Source organism: Nematostella vectensis, chromosome 1 (assembly GCF_932526225.1).
Source record: "Nematostella vectensis chromosome 1, jaNemVect1.1, whole genome shotgun sequence".
Taxonomy (NCBI): Eukaryota; Metazoa; Cnidaria; class Anthozoa; order Actiniaria; family Edwardsiidae; genus Nematostella; species Nematostella vectensis.
This window is the reverse complement of record NC_064034.1, coordinates 9,020,821-9,045,886: the sequence shown is the minus strand read 5'-3', so window position 1 is coordinate 9,045,886 and position 25,066 is coordinate 9,020,821. Positions and strand designations below refer to the sequence as shown.

The 25,066-nt window shown below is 48.0% G+C and overlaps 84 non-coding genes across 84 annotated transcripts in view; all 84 read right to left on the bottom strand.

Moving 5' to 3' along the window:
• Positions 1-40, bottom strand: part of Trnad-guc — a 72-nt gene extending 32 nt beyond the window's left edge. Inside the window, exon 1 of the tRNA in view lies at positions 1-40. This exon is cut by the window's left edge and continues 32 nt beyond it. This is a non-coding gene — a tRNA (tRNA-Asp).
• A 267-nt stretch (positions 41-307) lies between these two features.
• Positions 308-379, bottom strand: Trnad-guc. Its single transcript has one exon. It is a non-coding gene; the product is annotated as a tRNA-Asp (tRNA).
• Positions 380-647: 268 nt separating this feature from the next.
• Positions 648-719, bottom strand: Trnad-guc. Its single transcript has one exon. It is a non-coding gene; the product is annotated as a tRNA-Asp (tRNA).
• A 268-nt stretch (positions 720-987) lies between these two features.
• Positions 988-1,059, bottom strand: Trnad-guc. Its single transcript has one exon. It is a non-coding gene; the product is annotated as a tRNA-Asp (tRNA).
• Positions 1,060-1,156: 97 nt separating this feature from the next.
• On the bottom strand, positions 1,157-1,228 carry Trnad-guc. The gene has a single exon. It is a non-coding gene; the product is annotated as a tRNA-Asp (tRNA).
• Positions 1,229-1,495: 267 nt separating this feature from the next.
• On the bottom strand, positions 1,496-1,567 carry Trnad-guc. The gene has a single exon. It is a non-coding gene; the product is annotated as a tRNA-Asp (tRNA).
• A 99-nt stretch (positions 1,568-1,666) lies between these two features.
• On the bottom strand, positions 1,667-1,738 carry Trnad-guc. The gene has a single exon. It is a non-coding gene; the product is annotated as a tRNA-Asp (tRNA).
• A 268-nt stretch (positions 1,739-2,006) lies between these two features.
• On the bottom strand, positions 2,007-2,078 carry Trnad-guc. The gene has a single exon. It is a non-coding gene; the product is annotated as a tRNA-Asp (tRNA).
• A 268-nt stretch (positions 2,079-2,346) lies between these two features.
• On the bottom strand, positions 2,347-2,418 carry Trnad-guc. Its single transcript has one exon. It is a non-coding gene; the product is annotated as a tRNA-Asp (tRNA).
• Positions 2,419-2,686: 268 nt separating this feature from the next.
• Trnad-guc lies at positions 2,687-2,758 on the bottom strand. Its single transcript has one exon. It is a non-coding gene; the product is annotated as a tRNA-Asp (tRNA).
• Positions 2,759-3,026: 268 nt separating this feature from the next.
• Trnad-guc lies at positions 3,027-3,098 on the bottom strand. The gene has a single exon. It is a non-coding gene; the product is annotated as a tRNA-Asp (tRNA).
• Positions 3,099-3,195: 97 nt separating this feature from the next.
• On the bottom strand, positions 3,196-3,267 carry Trnad-guc. The gene has a single exon. It is a non-coding gene; the product is annotated as a tRNA-Asp (tRNA).
• Positions 3,268-3,534: 267 nt separating this feature from the next.
• Positions 3,535-3,606, bottom strand: Trnad-guc. Its single transcript has one exon. It is a non-coding gene; the product is annotated as a tRNA-Asp (tRNA).
• Positions 3,607-3,704: 98 nt separating this feature from the next.
• Trnad-guc lies at positions 3,705-3,776 on the bottom strand. Its single transcript has one exon. It is a non-coding gene; the product is annotated as a tRNA-Asp (tRNA).
• A 99-nt stretch (positions 3,777-3,875) lies between these two features.
• Trnad-guc lies at positions 3,876-3,947 on the bottom strand. The gene has a single exon. It is a non-coding gene; the product is annotated as a tRNA-Asp (tRNA).
• Positions 3,948-4,215: 268 nt separating this feature from the next.
• Positions 4,216-4,287, bottom strand: Trnad-guc. The gene has a single exon. It is a non-coding gene; the product is annotated as a tRNA-Asp (tRNA).
• Positions 4,288-4,555: 268 nt separating this feature from the next.
• Positions 4,556-4,627, bottom strand: Trnad-guc. Its single transcript has one exon. It is a non-coding gene; the product is annotated as a tRNA-Asp (tRNA).
• Positions 4,628-4,724: 97 nt separating this feature from the next.
• Positions 4,725-4,796, bottom strand: Trnad-guc. The gene has a single exon. It is a non-coding gene; the product is annotated as a tRNA-Asp (tRNA).
• A 267-nt stretch (positions 4,797-5,063) lies between these two features.
• On the bottom strand, positions 5,064-5,135 carry Trnad-guc. The gene has a single exon. It is a non-coding gene; the product is annotated as a tRNA-Asp (tRNA).
• Positions 5,136-5,234: 99 nt separating this feature from the next.
• Positions 5,235-5,306, bottom strand: Trnad-guc. Its single transcript has one exon. It is a non-coding gene; the product is annotated as a tRNA-Asp (tRNA).
• Positions 5,307-5,574: 268 nt separating this feature from the next.
• Trnad-guc lies at positions 5,575-5,646 on the bottom strand. Its single transcript has one exon. It is a non-coding gene; the product is annotated as a tRNA-Asp (tRNA).
• A 268-nt stretch (positions 5,647-5,914) lies between these two features.
• On the bottom strand, positions 5,915-5,986 carry Trnad-guc. The gene has a single exon. It is a non-coding gene; the product is annotated as a tRNA-Asp (tRNA).
• Positions 5,987-6,254: 268 nt separating this feature from the next.
• On the bottom strand, positions 6,255-6,326 carry Trnad-guc. Its single transcript has one exon. It is a non-coding gene; the product is annotated as a tRNA-Asp (tRNA).
• A 268-nt stretch (positions 6,327-6,594) lies between these two features.
• On the bottom strand, positions 6,595-6,666 carry Trnad-guc. Its single transcript has one exon. It is a non-coding gene; the product is annotated as a tRNA-Asp (tRNA).
• Positions 6,667-7,273: 607 nt separating this feature from the next.
• Positions 7,274-7,345, bottom strand: Trnad-guc. The gene has a single exon. It is a non-coding gene; the product is annotated as a tRNA-Asp (tRNA).
• A 268-nt stretch (positions 7,346-7,613) lies between these two features.
• On the bottom strand, positions 7,614-7,685 carry Trnad-guc. The gene has a single exon. It is a non-coding gene; the product is annotated as a tRNA-Asp (tRNA).
• A 268-nt stretch (positions 7,686-7,953) lies between these two features.
• Positions 7,954-8,025, bottom strand: Trnad-guc. Its single transcript has one exon. It is a non-coding gene; the product is annotated as a tRNA-Asp (tRNA).
• A 605-nt stretch (positions 8,026-8,630) lies between these two features.
• Trnad-guc lies at positions 8,631-8,702 on the bottom strand. The gene has a single exon. It is a non-coding gene; the product is annotated as a tRNA-Asp (tRNA).
• Positions 8,703-8,973: 271 nt separating this feature from the next.
• Positions 8,974-9,045, bottom strand: Trnad-guc. Its single transcript has one exon. It is a non-coding gene; the product is annotated as a tRNA-Asp (tRNA).
• Positions 9,046-9,144: 99 nt separating this feature from the next.
• On the bottom strand, positions 9,145-9,216 carry Trnad-guc. The gene has a single exon. It is a non-coding gene; the product is annotated as a tRNA-Asp (tRNA).
• Positions 9,217-9,483: 267 nt separating this feature from the next.
• On the bottom strand, positions 9,484-9,555 carry Trnad-guc. The gene has a single exon. It is a non-coding gene; the product is annotated as a tRNA-Asp (tRNA).
• Positions 9,556-9,822: 267 nt separating this feature from the next.
• Positions 9,823-9,894, bottom strand: Trnad-guc. Its single transcript has one exon. It is a non-coding gene; the product is annotated as a tRNA-Asp (tRNA).
• Positions 9,895-10,161: 267 nt separating this feature from the next.
• On the bottom strand, positions 10,162-10,233 carry Trnad-guc. The gene has a single exon. It is a non-coding gene; the product is annotated as a tRNA-Asp (tRNA).
• Positions 10,234-10,839: 606 nt separating this feature from the next.
• On the bottom strand, positions 10,840-10,911 carry Trnad-guc. Its single transcript has one exon. It is a non-coding gene; the product is annotated as a tRNA-Asp (tRNA).
• Positions 10,912-11,010: 99 nt separating this feature from the next.
• Trnad-guc lies at positions 11,011-11,082 on the bottom strand. Its single transcript has one exon. It is a non-coding gene; the product is annotated as a tRNA-Asp (tRNA).
• Positions 11,083-11,350: 268 nt separating this feature from the next.
• On the bottom strand, positions 11,351-11,422 carry Trnad-guc. The gene has a single exon. It is a non-coding gene; the product is annotated as a tRNA-Asp (tRNA).
• Positions 11,423-11,690: 268 nt separating this feature from the next.
• Positions 11,691-11,762, bottom strand: Trnad-guc. Its single transcript has one exon. It is a non-coding gene; the product is annotated as a tRNA-Asp (tRNA).
• A 98-nt stretch (positions 11,763-11,860) lies between these two features.
• Trnad-guc lies at positions 11,861-11,932 on the bottom strand. The gene has a single exon. It is a non-coding gene; the product is annotated as a tRNA-Asp (tRNA).
• A 98-nt stretch (positions 11,933-12,030) lies between these two features.
• On the bottom strand, positions 12,031-12,102 carry Trnae-uuc. The gene has a single exon. It is a non-coding gene; the product is annotated as a tRNA-Glu (tRNA).
• Positions 12,103-12,542: 440 nt separating this feature from the next.
• Positions 12,543-12,614, bottom strand: Trnad-guc. Its single transcript has one exon. It is a non-coding gene; the product is annotated as a tRNA-Asp (tRNA).
• Positions 12,615-12,882: 268 nt separating this feature from the next.
• Trnad-guc lies at positions 12,883-12,954 on the bottom strand. Its single transcript has one exon. It is a non-coding gene; the product is annotated as a tRNA-Asp (tRNA).
• A 98-nt stretch (positions 12,955-13,052) lies between these two features.
• Trnad-guc lies at positions 13,053-13,124 on the bottom strand. The gene has a single exon. It is a non-coding gene; the product is annotated as a tRNA-Asp (tRNA).
• A 269-nt stretch (positions 13,125-13,393) lies between these two features.
• Positions 13,394-13,465, bottom strand: Trnad-guc. The gene has a single exon. It is a non-coding gene; the product is annotated as a tRNA-Asp (tRNA).
• Positions 13,466-13,734: 269 nt separating this feature from the next.
• Trnad-guc lies at positions 13,735-13,806 on the bottom strand. The gene has a single exon. It is a non-coding gene; the product is annotated as a tRNA-Asp (tRNA).
• Positions 13,807-13,905: 99 nt separating this feature from the next.
• Trnad-guc lies at positions 13,906-13,977 on the bottom strand. The gene has a single exon. It is a non-coding gene; the product is annotated as a tRNA-Asp (tRNA).
• Positions 13,978-14,244: 267 nt separating this feature from the next.
• Trnad-guc lies at positions 14,245-14,316 on the bottom strand. The gene has a single exon. It is a non-coding gene; the product is annotated as a tRNA-Asp (tRNA).
• Positions 14,317-14,415: 99 nt separating this feature from the next.
• Trnad-guc lies at positions 14,416-14,487 on the bottom strand. The gene has a single exon. It is a non-coding gene; the product is annotated as a tRNA-Asp (tRNA).
• Positions 14,488-14,925: 438 nt separating this feature from the next.
• Positions 14,926-14,997, bottom strand: Trnad-guc. The gene has a single exon. It is a non-coding gene; the product is annotated as a tRNA-Asp (tRNA).
• A 99-nt stretch (positions 14,998-15,096) lies between these two features.
• Trnad-guc lies at positions 15,097-15,168 on the bottom strand. Its single transcript has one exon. It is a non-coding gene; the product is annotated as a tRNA-Asp (tRNA).
• A 268-nt stretch (positions 15,169-15,436) lies between these two features.
• Trnad-guc lies at positions 15,437-15,508 on the bottom strand. Its single transcript has one exon. It is a non-coding gene; the product is annotated as a tRNA-Asp (tRNA).
• Positions 15,509-15,776: 268 nt separating this feature from the next.
• Trnad-guc lies at positions 15,777-15,848 on the bottom strand. Its single transcript has one exon. It is a non-coding gene; the product is annotated as a tRNA-Asp (tRNA).
• Positions 15,849-15,945: 97 nt separating this feature from the next.
• Trnad-guc lies at positions 15,946-16,017 on the bottom strand. Its single transcript has one exon. It is a non-coding gene; the product is annotated as a tRNA-Asp (tRNA).
• Positions 16,018-16,284: 267 nt separating this feature from the next.
• On the bottom strand, positions 16,285-16,356 carry Trnad-guc. The gene has a single exon. It is a non-coding gene; the product is annotated as a tRNA-Asp (tRNA).
• Positions 16,357-16,455: 99 nt separating this feature from the next.
• Positions 16,456-16,527, bottom strand: Trnad-guc. The gene has a single exon. It is a non-coding gene; the product is annotated as a tRNA-Asp (tRNA).
• A 99-nt stretch (positions 16,528-16,626) lies between these two features.
• Positions 16,627-16,698, bottom strand: Trnad-guc. Its single transcript has one exon. It is a non-coding gene; the product is annotated as a tRNA-Asp (tRNA).
• A 99-nt stretch (positions 16,699-16,797) lies between these two features.
• Trnad-guc lies at positions 16,798-16,869 on the bottom strand. The gene has a single exon. It is a non-coding gene; the product is annotated as a tRNA-Asp (tRNA).
• Positions 16,870-17,307: 438 nt separating this feature from the next.
• On the bottom strand, positions 17,308-17,379 carry Trnad-guc. Its single transcript has one exon. It is a non-coding gene; the product is annotated as a tRNA-Asp (tRNA).
• Positions 17,380-17,478: 99 nt separating this feature from the next.
• Trnad-guc lies at positions 17,479-17,550 on the bottom strand. Its single transcript has one exon. It is a non-coding gene; the product is annotated as a tRNA-Asp (tRNA).
• A 268-nt stretch (positions 17,551-17,818) lies between these two features.
• On the bottom strand, positions 17,819-17,890 carry Trnad-guc. Its single transcript has one exon. It is a non-coding gene; the product is annotated as a tRNA-Asp (tRNA).
• Positions 17,891-18,158: 268 nt separating this feature from the next.
• On the bottom strand, positions 18,159-18,230 carry Trnad-guc. Its single transcript has one exon. It is a non-coding gene; the product is annotated as a tRNA-Asp (tRNA).
• A 97-nt stretch (positions 18,231-18,327) lies between these two features.
• Positions 18,328-18,399, bottom strand: Trnad-guc. The gene has a single exon. It is a non-coding gene; the product is annotated as a tRNA-Asp (tRNA).
• Positions 18,400-18,496: 97 nt separating this feature from the next.
• On the bottom strand, positions 18,497-18,568 carry Trnad-guc. Its single transcript has one exon. It is a non-coding gene; the product is annotated as a tRNA-Asp (tRNA).
• Positions 18,569-18,835: 267 nt separating this feature from the next.
• On the bottom strand, positions 18,836-18,907 carry Trnad-guc. The gene has a single exon. It is a non-coding gene; the product is annotated as a tRNA-Asp (tRNA).
• A 99-nt stretch (positions 18,908-19,006) lies between these two features.
• Trnad-guc lies at positions 19,007-19,078 on the bottom strand. The gene has a single exon. It is a non-coding gene; the product is annotated as a tRNA-Asp (tRNA).
• Positions 19,079-19,177: 99 nt separating this feature from the next.
• Positions 19,178-19,249, bottom strand: Trnad-guc. Its single transcript has one exon. It is a non-coding gene; the product is annotated as a tRNA-Asp (tRNA).
• A 99-nt stretch (positions 19,250-19,348) lies between these two features.
• Trnad-guc lies at positions 19,349-19,420 on the bottom strand. Its single transcript has one exon. It is a non-coding gene; the product is annotated as a tRNA-Asp (tRNA).
• A 268-nt stretch (positions 19,421-19,688) lies between these two features.
• Trnad-guc lies at positions 19,689-19,760 on the bottom strand. Its single transcript has one exon. It is a non-coding gene; the product is annotated as a tRNA-Asp (tRNA).
• Positions 19,761-20,195: 435 nt separating this feature from the next.
• On the bottom strand, positions 20,196-20,267 carry Trnad-guc. The gene has a single exon. It is a non-coding gene; the product is annotated as a tRNA-Asp (tRNA).
• A 99-nt stretch (positions 20,268-20,366) lies between these two features.
• Trnad-guc lies at positions 20,367-20,438 on the bottom strand. Its single transcript has one exon. It is a non-coding gene; the product is annotated as a tRNA-Asp (tRNA).
• A 99-nt stretch (positions 20,439-20,537) lies between these two features.
• Positions 20,538-20,609, bottom strand: Trnad-guc. Its single transcript has one exon. It is a non-coding gene; the product is annotated as a tRNA-Asp (tRNA).
• A 99-nt stretch (positions 20,610-20,708) lies between these two features.
• On the bottom strand, positions 20,709-20,780 carry Trnad-guc. The gene has a single exon. It is a non-coding gene; the product is annotated as a tRNA-Asp (tRNA).
• Positions 20,781-21,048: 268 nt separating this feature from the next.
• Trnad-guc lies at positions 21,049-21,120 on the bottom strand. The gene has a single exon. It is a non-coding gene; the product is annotated as a tRNA-Asp (tRNA).
• Positions 21,121-21,899: 779 nt separating this feature from the next.
• Positions 21,900-21,971, bottom strand: Trnad-guc. The gene has a single exon. It is a non-coding gene; the product is annotated as a tRNA-Asp (tRNA).
• Positions 21,972-22,412: 441 nt separating this feature from the next.
• Trnad-guc lies at positions 22,413-22,484 on the bottom strand. Its single transcript has one exon. It is a non-coding gene; the product is annotated as a tRNA-Asp (tRNA).
• A 268-nt stretch (positions 22,485-22,752) lies between these two features.
• Trnad-guc lies at positions 22,753-22,824 on the bottom strand. Its single transcript has one exon. It is a non-coding gene; the product is annotated as a tRNA-Asp (tRNA).
• A 97-nt stretch (positions 22,825-22,921) lies between these two features.
• Positions 22,922-22,993, bottom strand: Trnad-guc. Its single transcript has one exon. It is a non-coding gene; the product is annotated as a tRNA-Asp (tRNA).
• Positions 22,994-23,260: 267 nt separating this feature from the next.
• On the bottom strand, positions 23,261-23,332 carry Trnad-guc. Its single transcript has one exon. It is a non-coding gene; the product is annotated as a tRNA-Asp (tRNA).
• A 99-nt stretch (positions 23,333-23,431) lies between these two features.
• On the bottom strand, positions 23,432-23,503 carry Trnad-guc. Its single transcript has one exon. It is a non-coding gene; the product is annotated as a tRNA-Asp (tRNA).
• A 99-nt stretch (positions 23,504-23,602) lies between these two features.
• On the bottom strand, positions 23,603-23,674 carry Trnad-guc. Its single transcript has one exon. It is a non-coding gene; the product is annotated as a tRNA-Asp (tRNA).
• Positions 23,675-23,773: 99 nt separating this feature from the next.
• Positions 23,774-23,845, bottom strand: Trnad-guc. Its single transcript has one exon. It is a non-coding gene; the product is annotated as a tRNA-Asp (tRNA).
• A 437-nt stretch (positions 23,846-24,282) lies between these two features.
• On the bottom strand, positions 24,283-24,354 carry Trnad-guc. Its single transcript has one exon. It is a non-coding gene; the product is annotated as a tRNA-Asp (tRNA).
• A 267-nt stretch (positions 24,355-24,621) lies between these two features.
• On the bottom strand, positions 24,622-24,693 carry Trnad-guc. Its single transcript has one exon. It is a non-coding gene; the product is annotated as a tRNA-Asp (tRNA).
• A 99-nt stretch (positions 24,694-24,792) lies between these two features.
• Positions 24,793-24,864, bottom strand: Trnad-guc. Its single transcript has one exon. It is a non-coding gene; the product is annotated as a tRNA-Asp (tRNA).
• Positions 24,865-24,963: 99 nt separating this feature from the next.
• Trnad-guc lies at positions 24,964-25,035 on the bottom strand. Its single transcript has one exon. It is a non-coding gene; the product is annotated as a tRNA-Asp (tRNA).
• Positions 25,036-25,066: the final 31 nt, after the last annotated feature.

The window sequence follows — 25,066 nt, the reverse complement described above, 5'->3', positions numbered from 1 at the left end:
GCGTGACAGGCGGGGATACTCACCACTATACTACCGAGGACCTGACCACGATGGAAGACCGTCAATAAAGGTAACATACATCAAGAAATTGGAAAAGATTGATAAACACTCAACTTAATGGACAAAAATAATGCGCACTCCCCGGCGGGGTATCGAACACCGGTCTCCTGCGTGACATGCGGGGATACTCACCACTATACTACCGATGACCTGACCACGAAGGAGGACCGTCAATAAAGATAACATACACCCAAGAATCGGAAAAGATCGATAAAACACTTTACTAAATGGACAAAAAATAATGCCACCTCCCGGCGGGGAATCGAACCCCGGTCTCCCGCGTGACAGGCGGGGATACTCACCACTATACTACCGAGGACCTGACCACGATGGAAGACCGTCAATAAAGGTAACATACATCAAGAAATTGGAAAAGATTGATAAACACTCAACTTAATGGACAAAAATAATGCGCACTCCCCGGCGGGGTATCGAACACCGGTCTCCTGCGTGACAGGCGGGGATACTCACCACTTAACTACCGAGGACCTGACCACGAAGGAGGACCGTCAATAAAGATAACATACACCCAAGAATCGGAAAAGATCGATAAAAAACTTTACTAAATGGACAAAAAATAATGCCACCTCCCCGGCGGGGAATCGAACCTCGGTCTCCCGCGTGACAGGCGGGGATACTCACCACTATACTACCGAGGACCTGACCACGATGGAAGACCGTCAATAAAGGTAACATACATCAAGAAATTGGAAAAGATTGATAAACACTCAACTTAATGGACAAAAATAATGCGCACTCCTCGGCGGGGTATCGAACACCGGTCTCCTGCGTGACATGCGGGGATACTCACCACTATACTACCGATGACCTGACCACGAAGGAGGACCGTCAATAAAGATAACATACACCCAAGAATCGGAAAAGATCGATAAAACACTTTACTAAATGGACAAAAAATAATGCCACCTCCCCGGCGGGGAATCGAACCCCGGTCTCCCGCGTGACAGGCGGGGATACTCACCACTATACTACCGAGGACCTGACCACGATGGAAGACCGTCAATAAAGGTAACATACATCAAGAAATTGGAAAAGATTGATAAACACTCAACTTAATGGACAAAAATAATGCCACCTCCCCAGCGGGGAATCGAACCCCGGTCTCCCGCGTGACAGGCGGGGATACTCACCACTATACTACCGAGGACCTGACCACGATGGAAGACCGTCAATAAAGGTAACATACATCAAGAAATTGGAATAGATTGATAAACACTCAACTTAATGGACAAAAATAAAGCGCACTCCCCGGCGGGGAATCGAACACCGGTCTCCTGCGTGACATGCGGGGATACTCACCACTATACTACCGAGGACCTTACCACGATAGAAGACAAACAATAAAGATACCATACACCAAAGAATCGGAAAAGATCGATAAAACACTTTACTAAATGGACAAAAATAATGCCACCTCACCGGCGGGGAATCGAACCCCGGTCTCCCGCGTGACAGGCGGGGATACTCACCACTATACTACCGAGGACCTGACCACGAAGGAGGACCGTCAATAAAGATAACATACACCCAAGAATCGGAAAAGATCGATAAAACACTTTACTAAATGGACAAAACATAATGCCACCTCCCCGGCGGGGAATCGAACCCCGGTCTCCCGCGTGACAGGCGGGGATACTCACCACTATACTACCGAGGACCTGACCACGATGGAAGTCCGTCAATAAAGGTAACATACATCAAGAAATTGGAAAAGATTGATAAACACCCAACTTAATGGACAAACATAATGCGCACTCCCCGGCGGGGAATCGAACCCCGGTCTCCCGCGTGACAGGCGGGGATACTCACCACTTAACTACCGAGGACCTGACCACGAAGGAGGACCGTCAATAAAGATAACATACACCCAAGAATCGGAAAAGATCGATAAAACACTTTACTAAATGGACAAAAAATAATTCCACCTCCCCGGCGGGGAATCGAACCCCTGTCTCCCGCGTGACAGGCGGGGATACTCACCACTATACTACCGAGGACCTGACCACGATGGAAGACCGTCAATAAAGGTAACATACATCAAGAAATTGGAAAAGATTGATAAACACTCAACTTAATGGACAAAAATAATGCGCACTCCCCGGCGGGGTATCGAACACCAGTCTCCTGCGTGACATGCGGGGATACTCACAACTATACTACCGATGACCTGACCACGAAGGAGAACCGTCAATAAAGATAACATACACCCAAGAATCGGAAAAGATCGATAAAACACTTTACTAAATGGACAAAAAATAATGCCACCTCCCCGGCGGGGAATCGAACCCCGGTCTCCCGCGTGACAGGCGGGGATACTCACCACTATACTACCGAGGACCTGACCACGATGGAAGACCGTCAATAAAGGTAACATACATCAAGAAATTGGAAAAGATTGATAAACACTCAACTTAATGGACAAAAATAATGCGCACTCCTCGGCGGGGTATCGAACACCGGTCTCCTGCGTGACAGGCGGGGATACTCACCACTTAACTACCGAGGACCTGACCACGAAGGAGGACCGTCAATAAAGATAACATACACCCAAGAATCGGAAAAGATCGATAAAACACTTTACTAAATGGACAAAAAATAATGCCACCTCCCCGGCGGGGAATCGAACCCCTGTCTCCCGCGTGACAGGCGGGGATACTCACCACTATACTACCGAGGACCTGACCACGATGGAAGACCGTCAATAAAGGTAACATACATCAAGAAATTGGAAAAGATTGATAAACACTCAACTTAATGGACAAAAATAATGCGCACTCCCCGGCGGGGTATCGAACACCGGTCTCCTGCGTGACATGCGGGGATACTCACCACTATACTACCGATGACCTGACCACGAAGGAGGACCGTCAATAAAGATAACATACACCCAAGAATCGGAAAAGATCGATAAAACACTTTACTAAATGGACAAAAAATAATGCCACCTCCCCGGCGGGGAATCGAACCCCGGTCTCCCGCGTGACAGGCGGGGATACTCACCACTATACTACCGAGGACCTGACCACGATGGAAGACCGTCAATAAAGGTAACATACATCAAGAAATTGGAAAAGATTGATAAACACTCAACTTAATGGACAAAAATAATGCCACCTCCCCAGCGGGGAATCGAACCCCGGTCTCCCGCGTGACAGGCGGGGATACTCACCACTATACTACCGAGGACCTGACCACGATGGAAGACCGTCAATAAAGGTAACATACATCAAGAAATTGGAATAGATTGATAAACACTCAACTTAATGGACAAAAATAAAGCGCACTCCCCGGCGGGGAATCGAACACCGGTCTCCTGCGTGACATGCGGGGATACTCACCACTATACTACCGAGGACCTTACCACGATAGAAGACAAACAATAAAGATACCATACACCCAAGAATCGGAAAAGATCGATAAAACACTTTACTAAATGGACAAAAATAATGCCACCTCACCGGCGGGGAATCGAACCCCGGTCTCCCGCGTGACAGGCGGGGATACTCACCACTATACTACCGAGGACCTTACCACGATAGAAGACAAACAATAAAGATACCATACACCCAAGAATCGGAAAAGATCGATAAAACACTTTACTAAATGGACAAAAATAATGCCACCTCACCGGCGGGGAATCGAACCCCGGTCTCCCGCGTGACAGGCGGGGATACTCACCACTATACTACCGAGGACCTGACCACGAAGGAGGACCGTCAATAAAGATAACATACACCCAAGAATCGGAAAAGATCGATAAAACACTTTACTAAATGGACAAAACATAATGCCACCTCCCCGGCGGGGAATCGAACCCCGGTCTCCCGCGTGACAGGCGGGGATACTCACCACTATACTACCGAGGACCTGACCACGATGGAAGTCCGTCAATAAAGGTAACATACATCAAGAAATTGGAAAAGATTGATAAACACCCAACTTAATGGACAAACATAATGCGCACTCCCCGGCGGGGAATCGAACCCCGGTCTCCCGCGTGACAGGCGGGGATACTCACCACTTAACTACCGAGGACCTGACCACGAAGGAGGACCGTCAATAAAGATAACATACACCCAAGAATCGGAAAAGATCGATAAAACACTTTATTAAATGGACAAAAAATAATTCCACCTCCCCGGCGGGGAATCGAACCCCTGTCTCCCGCGTGACAGGCGGGGATACTCACCACTATACTACCGAGGACCTGACCACGATGGAAGACCGTCAATAAAGGTAACATACATCAAGAAATTGGAAAAGATTGATAAACACTCAACTTAATGGACAAAAATAATGCGCACTCCCCGGCGGGGTATCGAACACCGGTCTCCTGCGTGACATGCGGGGATACTCACAACTATACTACCGATGACCTGACCACGAAGGAGGACCGTCAATAAAGATAACATACACCCAAGAATCGGAAAAGATCGATAAAACACTTTACTAAATGGACAAAAAATAATGCCACCTCCCCGGCGGGGAATCGAACCCCGGTCTCCCGCGTGACAGGCGGGGATACTCACCACTATACTACCGAGGACCTGACCACGATGGAAGACCGTCAATAAAGGTAACATACATCAAGAAATTGGAAAAGATTGATAAACACTCAACTTAATGGACAAAAATAATGCCACCTCCCCAGCGGGGAATCGAACCCCGGTCTCCCGCGTGACAGGCGGGGATACTCACCACTATACTACCGAGGACCTGACCACGATGGAAGACCGTCAATAAAGGTAACATACATCAAGAAATTGGAATAGATTGATAAACACTCAACTTAATGGACAAAAATAAAGCGCACTCCCCGGCGGGGAATCGAACACCGGTCTCCTGCGTGACATGCGGGGATACTCACCACTATACTACCGAGGACCTTACCACGATAGAAGACAAACAATAAAGATACCATACACCCAAGAATCGGAAAAGATCGATAAAACACTTTACTAAATGGACAAAAATAATGCCACCTCACCGGCGGGGAATCGAACCCCGGTCTCCCGCGTGACAGGCGGGGATACTCACCACTATACTACCGAGGACCTGACCACGAAGGAGGACCGTCAATAAAGATAACATACACCCAAGAATCGGAAAAGATCGATAAAACACTTTACTAAATGGACAAAACATAATGCCACCTCCACGGCGGGGAATCGAACCCCGGTCTCCCGCGTGACAGGCGGGGATACTCACCACTATACTACCGAGGACCTGACCACGATGGAAGTCCGTCAATAAAGGTAACATGCATCAAGAAATTGGAAAAGATTGATAAACACCCAACTTAATGGACAAACATAATGCGCACTCCCCGGCGGGGAATCGAACCCCGGTCTCCCGCGTGACAGGCGGGGATACTCACCACTTAACTACCGAGGACCTGACCACGAAGGAGGACCGTCAATAAAGATAACATACACCCAAGAATCGGAAAAGATCGATAAAACACTTTACTAAATGGACAAAAAATAATTCCACCTCCCCGGCGGGGAATCGAACCCCTGTCTCCCGCGTGACAGGCGGGGATACTCACCACTATACTACCGAGGACCTGACCACGATGGAAGACCGTCAATAAAGGTAACATACATCAAGAAATTGGAAAAGATTGATAAACACTCAACTTAATGGACAAAAATAATGCGCACTCCCCGGCGGGGTATCGAACACCGGTCTCCTGCGTGACATGCGGGGATACTCACAACTATACTACCGATGACCTGACCACGAAGGAGGACCGTCAATAAAGATAACATACACCCAAGAATCGGAAAAGATCGATAAAACACTTTACTAAATGGACAAAAAATAATGCCACCTCCCCGGTGGGGAATCGAACCCCGGTCTCCCGCGTGACAGGCGGGGATACTCACCACTATACTACCGAGGACCTGACCACGATGGAAGACCGTCAATAAAGGTAACATACATCAAGAAATTGGAAAAGATTGATAAACACTCAACTTAATGGACAAAAATAATGCGCACTCCTCGGCGGGGTATCGAACACCGGTCTCCTGCGTGACAGGCGGGGATACTCACCACTTGACTACCGAGGACCTGACCACGAAGGAGGACCGTCAATAAAGATAACATACACCCAAGAATCGGAAAAGATCGATAAAACACTTTACTAAATGGACAAAAAATAATTCCACCTCCCCGGCGGGGAATCGAACCCCTGTCTCCCGCGTGACAGGCGGGGATACTCACCACTATACTACCGAGGACCTGACCACGATGGAAGACCGTCAATAAAGGTAACATACATCAAGAAATTGGAAAAGATTGATAAACACTCAACTTAATGGACAAAAATAATGCGCACTCCCCGGCGGGGTATCGAACACCGGTCTCCTGCGTGACATGCGGGGATACTCACAACTATACTACCGATGACCTGACCACGAAGGAGGACCGTCAATAAAGATAACATACACCCAAGAATCGGAAAAGATCGATAAAACACTTTACTAAATGGACAAAAAATAATGCCACCTCCCCGGCGGGGAATCGAACCCCGGTCTCCCGCGTGACAGGCGGGGATACTCACCACTATACTACCGAGGACCTGACCACGATGGAAGACCGTCAATAAAGGTAACATACATCAAGAAATTGGAAAAGATTGATAAACACTCAACTTAATGGACAAAAATAATGCGCACTCCTCGGCGGGGTATCGAACACCGGTCTCCTGCGTGACATGCGGGGATACTCAAAACTATACTACCGAGGACCTGACCACGATAGAAGACCGTCAATAAAGATAACATACATCCAAGAATCGGAAAAGATCGATAAAACACTAACTGAATGGACGAAAAATAATGCGCACTCCCCGGCGGGGAATCGAACCTCGGTCTCCTGCGTGACAGGCGGGGATACTCACAACAATACTACCGCGGACCTGACCACGATGGAAGACCGTCAATAAAGGTAACATACATCAAGAAATTGGAAAAGTTTGATAAACACTCAACTAAATGGACAAAAATAATGCGCACTCCCCGGCGGGGAATCGAACACCGGTCTCCCGCGTGACATGCGGGGATACTCACCACTATACTACCGAGGACCTGACCACGAAGGAGGACCGTCAATAAAGATAACATACACCCAAGAATCGGAAAAGATCGATAAAACACTTTACTAAATGGACAAAAAATAATGCCACCTCCCCGGCGGGGAATCGAACCCCGGTCTCCCGCGTGACAGGCGGGGATACTCACCACTATACTACCGAGGACCTGACCACGATGGAAGACCGTCAATAAAGGTAACATACATCAAGAAATTGGAAAAGATTGATAAACACTCAACTTAATGGACAAAAATAATGCGCACTCCCCGGCGGGGTATCGAACACCGGTCTCCTGCGTGACATGCGGGGATACTCACCACTATACTACCGATGACCTGACCACGAAGGAGGACCGTCAATAAAGATAACATACACCCAAGAATCGGAAAAGATCGATAAAACACTTTACTAAATGGACAAAAAATAATGCCACCTCCCCGGCGGGGAATCGAACCCCGGTCTCCCGCGTGACAGGCGGGGATACTCACCACTATACTACCGAGGACCTGACCACGATGGAAGACCGTCAATAAAGGTAACATACATCAAGAAATTGGAAAAGATTGATAAACACTCAACTTAATGGACAAAAATAATGCGCACTCCTCGGCGGGGTATCGAACACCGGTCTCCTGCGTGACATGCGGGGATACTCACCACTATACTACCGATGACCTGACAACGAAGGAGGACCGTCAATAAAGATAACATACACCCAAGAATCGGAAAATATCGATAAAACACTTTACTAAATGGACAAAAAATAATTCCACCTCCCCGGCGGGGAATCGAACCCCGGTCTCCCGCGTGACAGGCGGGGATACTCACCACTATACTACCGAGGACCTGACCACGATGGAAGACCGTCAATAAAGGTAACATACATCAAGAAATTGGAAAAGATTGATAAATACTCAACTTAATGGACAAAAATAATGCGCACTCCCCGGCGGGGAATCAAACACCGGTCTCCTGCGTGACATGCGGGGATACTCAAAACTATACTACCGAGGACCTGACCACGATAGAACACCGTCAATAAAGATAACATACATCCAAGAATCGGAAAAGATCGATAAAACAGTAACTGAATGGACGAAAAATAATGCGCACTCCCCGGCGGGGAATCGAACCTCGGTCTCCTGCGTGACAGGCGGGGATACTCACAACAATACTACCGCGGACCTGACCACGATGGAAGACCGTCAATAAAGGTAACATACATCAAGAAATTGGAAAAGTTTGATAAACACTCAACTAAATGGACAAAAATAATGCGCACTCCCCGGCGGGGAATCGAACACCGGTCTCCTGCGTGACATGCGGGGATACTCACCACTATACTACCGAGGACCTGACCACGATGGAAGACCGTCAATAAAGGTAACATACATCAAGAAATTGGAAAAGTTTGATAAACACTCAACTAAATGGACAAAAATAATGCGCACTCCCCGGCGGGGAATCGAACACCGGTCTCCCGCGTGACAGGCGGGGATACTCACCACTATACTACCGAGGACCTGACCACGATGGAAGACCGTCAATAAAGATAACATACATCCAAGAATCGGAAAAGATCGATAAAACACTTACTCAATGGACGAAAAATAATGCGCACTCCCCGGCGGGGAATTAAAACCCCGGTCTCCTTCGTGACAGGCGGGGATACTAACCACTATACTACCAAGGACCTAACCACGAAGGAGGACCGTCAATAAAGATAACATACATCTAAGAATCGGAAAAGATCGATAAAGCACTTAACTCAATGGGATAAAAAATAATGCGCACTCCCCGGCGGGGAATCGAACCCTGGTCACCCGTGTGACAGGCGGGAATACTCACCACTATACTACCGAGGACCTGACCACGAAGGAGGACAGTCAATAAAGATAACATACATCCAAGAATCGGAAAAGATCGATAAAACACTCAACTCAATGGACAAAAAATAATGCCACCTCCCCGGCGGGTAATCGAACCCCGGTCTCCCGCGTGACAGGCGGGGATACTCACCACTATACTACCGAGGACCTGACCACGATGGAAGACCGTCAATAAAGGTAACATACATCAAGAAATTGGAAAAGATTGATAAACACTCAACTGAATGGACAAAAATAATGCGCACTCCCCGGCGAGGAATCGAACCCCGGTCTCCTGCGTGAGATGCGGGGATACTCACCACTATACTACCGAGGACCTGACCACGATAGAAGACAAACAATAAAGATAACATACATCCAAGAATCGGAAAAGATCGATAAAACACTTACTCAATGGACGAAAAATAATGCGCACTCCCCGGCGGGGAATCGAACCCCGGTCTCCCGCGTGACAGGCGGGGATACTCACCACTATACTACCGAGGACCTGACCACGAAGGAGGACCGTCAATAAAGATAACATACACCCAAGAATCGGAAAAGATCGATAAAACACTTTACTAAATGGACAAAAATAATGCCACCTCCCCGGCGAGGAATCGAACCCCGGTCTCCTGCGTGAGATGCGGGGATACTCACCACTATACTACCGAGGACCTGACCACGATGGAAGACCGTCAATAAAGGTAACATACATCAAGAATCGGAAAAGATCGATAAAACACTTACTCAATGGACGAAAAATAATGCGCACTCCCCGGCGGGGAATCGATCCCCGGTCTCCCGCGTGACAGGCGGGGATACTCACCACTATACTACCGAGGACCTGACCACGATGGAAGTCCGTCAATAAAGGTAACATACCTCAAGAAATTGGAAAAGATTGATAAACACTCAACTTAATGGACAAAAATAATGCGCACTCCCCGGCGAGGAATCGAACCCCGGTCTCCTGCGTGAGATGCGGGGATACTCACCACTATACTACCGAGGACCTGACCACGATAGAAGACAAACAATAAAGATAACATACATCCAAGAATCGGAAAAGATCGATAAAACACTTCCTCAATGGACGAAAAATACTGCGCACTCCCCGGCGGGGAATCAAACCCCGGTCTCCCGCGTGACAGGCGGGGATACTCACCACTATACTACCGAGGACCTGACCACGAAGGAGGACCGTCAATAAAGATAACATACACCCAAGAATCGGAAAAGATCGATAAAACACTTTACTAAATGGACAAAAATTATGCCACCTCCCCGGCGGGGAATCGAACCCCGGTCTCCTGCGTGAAATGCGGGGATACTCACCACTATACTACCGAGGACCTGACCACGATGGAAGACCGTCAAAAAAGGTAACATACATCAAGAATCGGAAAAGATCGATAAAACACTTACTCAATGGACGAAAAATAATGCGCACTCCCCGGCGGGGAATCGATCCCCGGTCTCCCGCGTGACAGGCGGGGATACTCACCACTATACTACCTAGGACCTGACCACGATGGAAGTCCGTCAATAAAGGTAACATACATCAAGAAATTGGAAAAGATTGATAAACACTCAACTTAATTGACAAAAATAATGCGCACTCCCCGGCGGGGAATCAAACACCGGTCTCCCGCGTGACATGCGGGAATACTCACCACTATACTACCGAGGACCTGACCACGATGGAAGACCGTCAATAAAGATAACATACATCCAAGAATCGGAAAAGATCGATAAAACACTTACTCAATGGACGAAAAATAATGCGCACTCCCCGGCGGGGAATCGATCCCCGGTCTCCCGCGTGACAGGCGGGGATACTCACCACTATACTACCGAGGACCTGACCATGAAGGAGCACCGTCAATAAAGATAACATACACCCAAGAATCGGAAAAGATCGATAAAACACTATACTAAATGGACAAAAAATAATGCCACCTCCCCGGCGGGGAATCGAACCCCGGTGTCCCGCGTGACAGGCGGGGATACTCACCACTATACTACCGAGGACCTGGCCAAGATGGAAGTCCGTCAATAAAGGTAACATACATCAAGAAATTGGAAAAGATTGATAAATACTCAACTTAATTGACAAAAATAATGAGCACTCCCCGGCGGGGAATCAAACACCGGTTTTCCCGCGTGACAGGCGGGGATACTAACCACTATACTACCGAGGACCTGACCACGATGGAAGACCGTCAATAAAGATAACATACATCCAAGAATCGGAAAAGATCGATAAAACACTTACTCAATGGACGAAAAATAATGCGCACTCCTCGGCGGGGAATCGAACCCCGGTCTCCCGCGTGACAGGCGGGGATACTCACCACTATACTACCTAGGACCTGACCACGATGGAAGTCCGTCAATAAAGGTAACATACATCAAGAAATTGGAAAAGATTGATAAACACTCAACTTAATTGACAAAAATAATGAGCACTCCCCGGCGGGGAATCAAACACCGGTTTTCCCGCGTGACAGGCGGGGATACTAACCACTATACTACCGAGGACCTGACCACGATGGAAGACCGTCAATAAAGATAACATACATCCAAGAATCGGAAAAGATCGATAAAACACTTACTCAATGGACGAAAAATAATGCGCACTCCCCGGCGGGGAATCGAACCCCGGTCTCCCGCGTGACAGGCGGGGATACTCACCACTATACTACCGAGGACCTGACCACGAAGGAGGACCGTCAATAAAGATAACATACACCCAAGAATCGGAAAAGATCGATAAAACACTTCACTAAATGGACAAAAATAATGCCACCTCCCCGGCGGGGAATCGAACCCCGGTCTCCCGCGTGACAGGCGGGGATACTCACCACTATACTACCGAGGACCTGACCACGAAGGAGGACCGTCAATAAAGATAACATACACCCAAGAATCGGAAAAGATCGATAAAACACTTTACTAAATGGACAAAAATATTGCCGCCTCCCAGGCGGGGAATCGAACCCCGGTCTCCCGCGTGAAAGGCGGGGATACTCACCACTATACTACCGAGGACCTGACCACGATAGAAGACCGTCAATAAAGATAACATACATCCAAGAATCGGAAAAGATCGATAAAACACTAACTGAATGGACGAAAAATAATGCGCACTCCCCGGCGGGGAATCGAACCTCGGTCTCCTGCGTGACAGGCGGGGATACTCACAACAATACTACCGCGGACCTGACCACGATGGAAGACCGTCAATAAAGGTAACATACATCAAGAAATTGGAAAAGTTTGATAAACACTCAACTAAATGGACAAAAATAATGCGCACTCCCCGGCGGGGAATTAAAACCCCGGTCTCCTTCGTGACAGGCGGGGATACTAACCACTATACTACCAAGGACCTAACCACGAAGGAGGACCGTCAATAAAGATAACATACATCTAAGAATCGGAAAAGATCGATAAAGCACTTAACTCAATGGGATAAAAAATAATGCGCACTCCCCGGCGGGGAATCGAACCCTGGTCACCCGTGTGACAGGCGGGAATACTCACCACTATACTACCGAGGACCTGACCACGAAGGAGGACAGTAAATAAAGATAACATACATCCAAGAATCGGAAAAGATCGATAAAACACTCAACTCAATGGACAAAAAATAATGCCACCTCCCCGGCGGGTAATCGAACACCGGTCTCCCGCGTGACAGGCGGGGATACTCACCACTATACTACCGAGGACTTGACCACCATGGAAGTCCGTCAATAAAGGTAACATACATCAAGAAATTGGAAAAGATTGATAAATACTCAACTTAATGGACAAACATAATGCGCACTCCCCGGCGGGGAATCGAACCCCGGTCTCCCGCGTGACAGGCGGGGATACTCACCACTATACTACCGAGGACCTGACCACGATGGAAGACCGTCAATAAAGGTAACATACACCCAAGAATCGAAAAAGACCGATAAAACACTTTACTAAATGGACAAAAATATTGCCGCCTCCCAGGCGGGGAATCGAACCCCGGTCTCCCGCGTGACAGGCGGGGATACTCACCACTATACTACCGAGGACCTGACCACGATAGAAGACCGTCAATAAAGATAACATACATCCAAGAATCCGAAACGACCAATAAAACACTCAACTAATTAAACAAAAATTAATGCGCACTCCCCGACGGAGAATCGAACCCCGGTCTCCCGCGTGACATGCGGGGATACTCACAACTATACTACCGATGACTTGACCACGATGGAAGACCGTCAATAAAGGTAACATACATCCAAGAATCGGAAAAGATCGATAAAACACTTACTCAATGGACGAAAAATAATGCGCACTCCCCGGCGGGGAATCGAACCCCGGTTTCCCGCGTGACAGGCGGGGATACTCACCACTATACTACCGAGGACCTGACCACGAAGGAGGACCGTCAATAAAGATAACATACATACAAGAATCCGAAACGACCAATAAAACACTCAACTAATTAAACAAAAATTAATGCGCACTCACCGGCGGGGAATCGAAGCCCGGTCTCCCGCGTGACTGTCGGAGATACTCACCACTATACTACCGAGGACCTGAACACGATAGAAGACAAACAATAAAGATAACATACATCCAAGAATCGGAAAAGATCGATAAAACACTTACTCAATGGACGAAAAATAATGCGCACTCCCCGGCGGGGAATCGAACCCCGGTCTCCCGCGTGACAGGCGGGGATACTCACCACTATACTACCGAGGACCTGACCACGAAGGAGGACCGTCAATAAAGATAACATACACCCAAGAATCGGAAAAGATCGATAAAACACTTTACTAAATGGACAAAAAATAATGCCACCTCCCCGGCGGGGAATCGAACCTCGGTCTCCCGCGTGACAGGCGGGGATACTCACCACTATACTACCGAGGACCTGGCCACGATGGAAGACCGTCAATAAAGGTAACATACATCAAGAAATTGGAATAGATTGATAAACACTCAACTTAATGGACAAAAATAAAGCGCACTCCCCGGCGGGGAATCGAACACCGGTCTCCTGCGTGACATGCGGGGATACTCACCACTATACTACCGAGGACCTGACCACGATAGAAGACAAACAATAAAGATACCATACACCCAAGAATCGGAAAAGATCGATAAAACACTTTACTAAATGAACAAAAATAATGCCACCTCACCGGCGGGGAATTGAACCCCGGTCTCCCGCGTGACAGGCGGGGATACTCACCACTATACTACCGAGGACCTGACCACGAAGGAGGACCGTCAATAAAGATAACATACACCCAAGAATCGGAAAAGATCGATAAAACACTTTACTAAATGGACAAAACATAATGCCACCTCCCCGGCGGGGAATCGAACCCCGGTCTCCCGCGTGACAGGCGGGGATACTCACCACTATACTACCGAGGACCTGACCACGATGGAAGTCCGTCAATAAAGGTAACATACATCAAGAAATTGGAAAAGATTGATAAACACCCAACTTAATGGACAAACATAATGCGCACTCCCCGGCGGGGAATCGAACCCCGGTCTCCCGCGTGACAGGCGGGGATACTCACCACTTAACTACCGAGGACCTGACCACGAAGGAGGACCGTCAATAAAGATAACATACACCCAAGAATCGGAAAAGATCGATAAAACACTTTACTAAATGGACAAAAAATAATTCCACCTCCCCGGCGGGGAATCGAACCCCGGTCTCCCGCGTGACAGGCGGGGATACTCACCACTTAACTACCGAGGACCTGACCACGAAGGAGGACCGTCAATAAAGATAACATACACCCAAGAATCGGAAAAGATCGATAAAACACTTTACTAAATGGACAAAAATAATGCCACCTCACCGGCGGGGAATCGAACCCCGGTCTCCCGCGTGACAGGCGGGGATACTCACCACTATACTACCGAGGACCTGACCACGAAGGAGGACCGTCAATAAAGATAACATACACCCAAGAATCGGAAAAGATCGATAAAACACTTTACTAAATGGACAAAACATAATGCCACCTCCCCGGCGGGGAATCGAACCCCGGTCTCCCGCGTGACAGGCGGGGATACTCACCACTATACTATCGAGGACCTGACCACGATGGAAATCCGTCAATAAAGGTAACATACATCAAGAAATTGGAAAAGATTGATAAGCACTCAACTTAATGGACAAACATAATGCGCACTCCCCGGCGGGGAATCGAACCCCGGTCTCCCGCGTGACAGGCGGGGATACTCACCACTTAACTACCGAGGACCTGACCACGAAGGAGGACCGTCAATAAAGATAACATACACCCAAGAATCGGAAAAGATCGATAAAAAACTTTACTAAATGGACAAAAAATAATGCCACCTCCCCGGCGGGGAATCGAACCCCGGTCTCCCGCGTGACAGGCGGGGATACTCACCACTATACTACCGAGGACCTGACCACGATGGAAGACCGTCAATAAAGGTAACATACATCAAGAAATTGGAAAAGATTGATAAACACTCAACTTAATGGACAAAAATAATGCGCACTCCCCGGCGGGGTATCGAACACCGGTCTCCTGCGTGACATGCTGGGATACTCACCACTATACTACCGATGACCTGACCACGAAGGAGGACCGTCAATAAAGATAACATACACCCAAGAATCGGAAAAGATCGATAAAACACTTTACTAAATGGACAAAAAATAATGCCACCTCCCCGGCGGGGAATCGAACCCCGGTCTCCCGCGTGACAGGCGGGGATACTCACCACTATACTACCGAGGACCTGACCACGATGGAAGACCGTCAATAAAGGTAACATACATCAAGAAATTGGAAAAGATTGATAAACACTCAACTTAATGGACAAAAATAATGCCACCTCCCCGGCGGGGAATCGAACCCCGGTCTCCCGCGTGACAGGCGGGGATACTCACCACTATACTACCGAGGACCTGACCACGATGGAAGAACGTCAATAAAGGTAACATACATCAAGAAATTGGAATAGATTGATAAACACTCAACTTAATGGACAAAAATAAAGCGCACTCCCTGGCGGGGAATCGAACACCGGTCTCCTGCGTGACATGCGGGGATACTCACCACTATACTACCGAGGACCTGACCACGATAGAAGACAAACAATAAAGATACCATACACCCAAGAATCGGAAAAGATCGATAAAACACTTTACTAAATGGACAAAAATAATGCCACCTCACCGGCGGGGAATCGAACCCCGGTCTCCCGCGTGACAGGCGGGGATACTCACCACTATACTACCGAGGACCTGACCACGAAGGAGGACCGTCAATAAAGATAACATACACCCAAGAATCGGAAAAGATCGATAAAACACTTTACTAAATGGACAAAACATAATGCCACCTCCCCGGCGGGGAATCGAACCCCGGTCTCCCGCGTGACAGGCGGGGATACTCACCACTATACTACCGAGGACCTGACCACGAAGGAGGACCGTCAATAAAGATAACATACACCCAAGAATCGGAAAAGATCGATAAAACACTTTACTAAATGGACAAAAAATAATTCCACCTCCCCGGCGGGGAATCGAACCCCGGTCTCCCGCGTGACAGGCGGGGATACTCACCACTATACTACCGAGGACCTGACCACGAAGGAGGACCGTCAATAAAGATAACATACACCCAAGAATCGGAAAAGATCGATAAAACACTTTACTAAATGGACAAAAAATAATTCCACCTCCCCGGCGGGGAATCGAACCCCGGTCTCCCGCGTGACAGGCGGGGATACTCACCACTATACTACCGAGGACCTGACCACGATGGAAGACCGTCAATAAAGGTAACATACATCAAGAAATTGGAAAAGATTGATAAACACTCAACTTAATGGACAAAAATAATGCGCACTCCCCGGCGGGGTATTGAACACCGGTCTCCTGCGTGACATGCGGGGATACTCACCACTATACTACCGATGACCTGACCACGAAGGAGGACCGTCAATAAAGATAACATACACCCAAGAATCGGAAAAGATCGATAAAACACTTTACTAAATGGACAAAAAATAATGCCACCTCCCCGGCGGGGAATCGAACCCCGGTCTCCCGCGTGACAGGCGGGGATACTCACCACTTAACTACCGAGGACCTGACCACGAAGGAGGACCGTCAATAAAGATAACATACACCCAAGAATCGGAAAAGATCGATAAAACACTTTACTAAATGGACAAAAATAATGCCACCTCACCGGCGGGGAATCGAACCCCGGTCTCCCGCGTGACAGGCGGGGATACTCACCACTATACTACCGAGGACCTGACCACGAAGGAGGACCGTCAATAAAGATAACATACACCCAAGAATCGGAAAAGATCGATAAAACACTTTACTAAATGGACAAAACATAATGCCACCTCCCCGGCGGGGAATCGAACCCCGGTCTCCCGCGTGACAGGCGGGGATACTCACCACTATACTATCGAGGACCTGACCACGATGGAAGTCCGTCAATAAAGGTAACATACATCAAGAAATTGGAAAAGATTGATAAGCACTCAACTTAATGGACAAACATAATGCGCACTCCCCGGCGGGGAATCGAACCCCGGTCTCCCGCGTGACAGGCGGGGATACTCACCACTTAACTACCGAGGACCTGACCACGAAGGAGGACCGTCAATAAAGATAACATACACCCAAGAATCGGAAAAGATCGATAAAAAACTTTACTAAATGGACAAAAAATAATGCCACCTCCCCGGCGGGGAATCGAACCCCGGTCTCCCGCGTGACAGGCGGGGATACTCACCACTATACTACCGAGGACCTGACCACGATGGAAGACCGTCAATAAAGGTAACATACATCAAGAAATTGGAAAAGATTGATAAACACTCAACTTAATGGACAAAAATAATGCGCACTCCCCGGCGGGGTATCGAACACCGGTCTCCTGCGTGACATGCTGGGATACTCACCACTATACTACCGATGACCTGACCACGAAGGAGGACCGTCAATAAAGATAACATACACCCAAGAATCGGAAAAGATCGATAAAACACTTTACTAAATGGACAAAAAATAATGCCACCTCCCCGGCGGGGAATCGAACCCCGGTCTCCCGCGTGACAGGCGGGGATACTCACCACTATACTACCGAGGACCTGACCACGATGGAAGACCGTCAATAAAGGTAACATACATCAAGAAATTGGAAAAGATTGATAAACACTCAACTTAATGGGCAAAAATAATGCCACCTCCCCGGCGGGGAATCGAACCCCGGTCTCCCGCGTGACAGGCGGGGATACTCACCACTATACTACCGAGGACCTGACCACGATGGAAGACCGTCAATAAAGGTAACATACATCAAGAAATTGGAAAAGATTGATAAACACTCAACTTAATGGACAAAAATAATGCCACCTCCCCGGCGGGGAATCGAACCCCGGTCTCCCGCGTGACAGGCGGGGATACTCACCACTATACTACCGAGGACCTGACCACGATGGAAGAACGTCAATAAAGGTAACATACATCAAGAAATTGGAATAGATTGATAAACACTCAACTTAATGGACAAAAATAAAGCGCACTCCCTGGCGGGGAATCGAACACCGGTCTCCTGCGTGACATGCGGGGATACTCACCACTATACTACCGAGGACCTGACCACGATAGAAGACAAACAATAAAGATACCATACACCCAAGAATCGGAAAAGATCGATAAAACACTTTACTAAATGGACAAAAATAATGCCACCTCACCGGCGGGGAATCGAACCCCGGTCTCCCGCGTGACAGGCGGGGATACTCACCACTATACTACCGAGGACCTGACCACGAAGGAGGACCGTCAATAAAGATAACATACACCCAAGAATCGGAAAAGATCGATAAAACACTTTACTAAATGGACAAAACATAATGCCACCTCCCCGGCGGGGAATCGAACCCCGGTCTCCCGCGTGACAGGCGGGGATACTCACCACTATACTACCGAGGACCTGACCACGAAGGAGGACCGTCAATAAAGATAACATACACCCAAGAATCGGAAAAGATCGATAAAACACTTTACTAAATGGACAAAAAATAATTCCACCTCCCCGGCGGGGAATCGAACCCCGGTCTCCCGCGTGACAGGCGGGGATACTCACCACTATACTACCGAGGACCTGACCACGAAGGAGGACCGTCAATAAAGATAACATACACCCAAGAATCGGAAAAGATCGATAAAACACTTTACTAAATGGACAAAAAATAATTCCACCTCCCCGGCGGGGAATCGAACCCCGGTCTCCCGCGTGACAGGCGGGGATACTCACCACTATACTACCGAGGACCTGACCACGATGGAAGACCGTCAATAAAGGTAACATACATCAAGAAATTGGAAAAGATTGATAAACACTCAACTTAATGGACAAAAATAATGCGCACTCCCCGGCGGGGTATTGAACACCGGTCTCCTGCGTGACATGCGGGGATACTCACCACTATACTACCGATGACCTGACCACGAAGGAGGACCGTCAATAAAGATAACATACACCCAAGAATCGGAAAAGATCGATAAAACACTTTACTAAATGGACAAAAAATAATGCCACCTCCCCGGCGGGGAATCGAACCCCGGTCTCCCGCGTGACAGGCGGGGATACTCACCAATATACTACCGAGGACCTGACCACGATGGAAGACCGTCAATAAAGGTAACATACATCAAGAAATTGGAAAAGATTGATAAACACTCAACTTAATGGACAAAAATAATGCCACCTTCCGGCGGGGAATCGAACCCCGGTCTCCCGCGTGACAGGCGGGGATACTCACCACTATACTACCGAGGACCTGACCACGATGGAAGACCGTCAATAAAGGTAACATACATCAAGAAATTGGAATAGATTGATAAACACTCAACTTAATGGACAAAAATAAAGCGCACTCCCCGGCGGGGAATCGAACACCGGTCTCCTGCGTGACATGCGGGGATACTCACCACTATACTACCGAGGACCTGACCACGATAGAAGACAAACAATAAAGATACCATACACCCAAGAATCGGAAAAGATCGATAAAACACTTTACTAAATGGACAAAAATAATGCCACCTCACCGGCGGGGAATCGAACCCCGGTCTCCCGCGTGACAGGCGGGGATACTCACCACTATACTACCGAGGACCTGACCACGAAGGAGGACCGTCAATAAAGATAACATACACCCAAGAATCGGAAAAGATCGATAAAACACTTTACTAAATGGACAAAACATAATGCCACCTCCCCGGCGGGGAATCGAACCCCGGTCTCCCGCGTGACAGGCGGGGATACTCACCACTATACTACCGAGGACCTGACCACGAAGGAGGACCGTCAATAAAGATAACATACACCCAAGAATCGGAAAAGATCGATAAAACACTTTACTAAATGGACAAAAAATAATTCCACCTCCCCGGCGGGGAATCGAACCCCGGTCTCCCGCGTGACAGGCGGGGATACTCACCACTATACTACCGAGGACCTGACCACGAAGGAGGACCGTCAATAAAGATAACATACACCCAAGAATCGGAAAAGATCGATAAAACACTTTACTAAATGGACAAAAAATAATTCCACCTCCCCGGCGGGGAATCGAACCCCGGTCTCCCGCGTGACAGGCGGGGATACTCACCACTATACTACCGAGGACCTGACCACGATGGAAGACCGTCAATAAAGGTAACATACATCAAGAAATTGGAAAAGATTGATAAACACTCAACTTAATGGACAAACATAATGCGCACTCCCCGGCGGGGTATTGAACACCGGTCTCCTGCGTGACATGCGGGGATACTCACCACTATACTACCGATGACCTGACCACGAAGGAGGACCGTCAATAAAGATAACATACACCCAAGAATCGGAAAAGATCGATAAAACACTTTACTAAATGGACAAAAAATAATGCCACCTCCCCGGCGGGGAATCGAACCCCGGTCTCCCGCGTGACAGGCGGGGATACTCACCACTATACTACCGAGGACCTGACCACGATGGAAGACCGTCAATAAAGGTAACATACATCAAGAAATTGGAAAAGATTGATAAACACTCAACTTAATGGACAAAAATAATGCGCACTCCCCGGCGGGGAATCAAACACCGGTCTCCTGCGTGACATGATGGGATACTCAAAACTATACTACCGAGGACCTGACCACGATAGAAGACCGTCAATAAAGATAACATACATCCAAGAATCGGAAAAGATCGATAAAGCACTAACTGAATGGACGAAAAATAATGCGCACTCCCCGGCGGGGAATCGAACCTCGGTCTCCTGCGTGACAGGCGGGGATACTCACAACAATACTACCGCGGACCTGACCACGATGGAAGACCGTCAATAAAGGTAACATACATCAAGAAATTGGAAAAGTTTGATAAACACTCAACTAAATGGACAAAAATAATGCGCACTCCCCGGCGGGGAATCGAACACCGGTCTCCCGCGTGAAATGCGAGGATACGCACCACTATACTACCGAGGACCTGACCACGATGGAAGACCGTCAATAAAGATAACATACACCCAAGAATCGGAAAAGATCGATAAAACACTTACTCAATGGACGAAAAATAATGCGCACTCCCCGGCGGGGAATTAAAACCCCGGTCTCCTTCGTGACAGGCGGGGATACTAACCACTATACTACCAAGGACCTAACCACGAAGGAGGACCGTCAATAAAGATAACATACATCTAAGAATCGGAAAAGATCGATAAAGCACTTAACTCAATGGGATAAAAAATAATGCGCACTCCCCGGCGGGGAATCGAACCCTGGTCACCCGTGTGACAGGCGGGAATACTCACCACTATACTACCGAGGACCTGACCACGAAGGAGGACAGTCAATAAAGATAACATACATCCAAGAATCGGAAAAGATCGATAAAACACTCTACTCAATGGACAAAAAATAATGCCACCTCCCCGGCGGGTAATCGAACACCGGTCTCCCGCGTGACAGGCGGGGATACTCACCACTTAACTACCGAGGACCTGACCACGAAGGAGGACCGTCAATAAAGATAACATACACCCAAGAATCGGAAAAGATCGATAAAACACTTTACTAAATGGACAAAAAATAATTCCACCTCCCCGGCGGGGAATCTAACCCCGGTCTCCCGCGTGACAGGCGGGGATACTCACCACTTAACTACCGAGGACCTGACCACGAAGGAGGACCGTCAATAAAGATAACATACACCCAAGAATCGGAAAAGATCGATAAAAAACTTTACTAAATGGACAAAAAATAATGCCACCTCCCCGGCGGGGAATCGAACCCCGGTATCCCGCGTGACAGGCGGGGATACTCACCACTATACTACCGAGGACATGACCACGATGGAAGACCGTCAATAAAGGTAACATACATCAAGAAATTGGAAAAGATTGATAAACACTCAACTTAATGGACAAAAATAATGCGCACTCCCCGGCGGGGTATCGAACACCGGTCTCCTGCGTGACATGCGGGGATACTCACCACTATACTACCGATGACCTGACCACGAAGGAGGACCGTCAATAAAGATAACATACACCCAAGAATCGGAAAAGATCGATAAAACACTTTACTAAATGGACAAAAAATAATGCCACCTCCCCGGCGGGGAATCGAACCCCGGTCTCCCGCGTGACAGGCGGGGATACTCACCACTATACTACCGAGGACCTGACCACGATGGAAGACCGTCAATAAAGGTAACATACATCAAGAAATTGGAAAAGATTGATAAACACTCAACTTAATGGACAAAAATAATGCCACCTCCCCGGCGGGGAATCGAACCCCGGTCTCCCGCGTGACAGGCGGGGATACTCACCACTATACTACCGAGGACCTGACCACGATGGAAGAACGTCAATAAAGGTAACATACATCAAGAAATTGGAATAGATTGATAAACACTCAACTTAATGGACAAAAATAAAGCGCACTCCCCGGCGGGGAATCAAACACCGGTCTCCTGCGTGACATGCGGGGATACTCACCACTATACTACCGAGGACCTGACCACGATAGAAGACAAACAATAAAGATACCATACACCCAAGAATCGGAAAAGATCGATAAAACACTTTACTAAATGGACAAAAATAATGCCACCTCACCGGCGGGGAATCGAACCCCGGTCTCCCGCGTGACAGGCGGGGATACTCACCACTATACTACCGAGGACCTGACCACGAAGGAGGACCGTCAATAAAGATAACATACACCCAAGAATCGGAAAAGATCGATAAAACACTTTACTAAATGGACAAAACATAATGCCACCTCCCCGGCGGGGAATCGAACCCCGGTCTCCCGCGTGACAGGCGGGGATACTCACCACTATACTACCGAGGACCTGACCACGAAGGAGGACCGTCAATAAAGATAACATACACCCAAGAATCGGAAAAGATCGATAAAACACTTTACTAAATGGACAAAAAATAATTCCACCTCCCCGGCGGGGAATCGAACCCCGGTCTCCCGCGTGACAGGCGGGGATACTCACCACTATACTACCGAGGACCTGACCACGAAGGAGGACCGTCAATAAAGATAACATACACCCAAGAATCGGAAAAGATCGATAAAACACTTTACTAAATGGACAAAAATTAATTCCACCTCCCCGGCGGGGAATCGAACCCCGGTCTCCCGCGTGACAGGCGGGGATACTCACCACTATACTACCGAGGACCTGACCACGATGGAAGACCGTCAATAAAGGTAACATACATCAAGAAATTGGAAAAGATTGATAAACACTCAACTTAATGGACAAAAATAATGCGCACTCCCCGGCGGGGTATTGAACACCGGTCTCCTGCGTGACATGCGGGGATACTCACCACTATACTACCGATGACCTGACCACGAAGGAGGACCGTCAATAAAGATAACATACACCCAAGAATCGGAAAAGATCGATAAAACACTTTACTAAATGGACAAAAAATAATGCCACTTCCCCGGCGGGGAATCGAACCCCGGTCTCCCGCGTGACAGGCGGGGATACTCAACAATATACTACCGAGGACCTGACCACGATGGAAGACCGTCAATAAAGGTAACATACATCAAGAAATTGGAAAAGATTGATAAACACTCAACTTAATGGACAAAAATAATGCCACCTCCCCGGCGGGGAATCGAACCCCGGTCTCCCGCGTGACAGGCGGGGATACTCACCACTATACTACCGAGGACCTGACCACGATGGAAGACCGTCAATAAAGGTAACATACATCAAGAAATTGGAATAGATTGATAAACACTCAACTTAATGGACAAAAATAAAGCGCACTCCCCGGCGGGGAATCGAACACCGGTCTCCTGCGTGACATGCGGGGATACTCACCACTATACTACCGAGGACCTGACCACGATAGAAGACAAACAATAAAGATACCATACACCCAAGAATCGGAAAAGATCGATAAAACACTTTACTAAATGGACAAAAATAATGCCACCTCACCGGCGGGGAATCGAACCCCGGTCTCCCGCGTGACAGGCGGGGATACTCACCACTATACTACCGAGGACCTGACCACGAAGGAGGACCGTCAATAAAGATAACATACACCCAAGAATCGGAAAAGATCGATAAAACACTTTACTAAATGGACAAAACATAATGCCACCTCCCCGGCGGGGAATCGAACCCCGGTCTCCCGCGTGACAGGCGGGGATACTCACCACTATACTACCGAGGACCTGACCACGAAGGAGGACCGTCAATAAAGATAACATACACCCAAGAATCGGAAAAGATCGATAAAACACTTTACTAAATGGACAAAAAATAATTCCACCTCCCCGGCGGGGAATCGAACCCCGGTCTCCCGCGTGACAGGCGGGGATACTCACCACTATACTACCGAGGACCTGACCACGAAGGAGGACCGTCAATAAAGA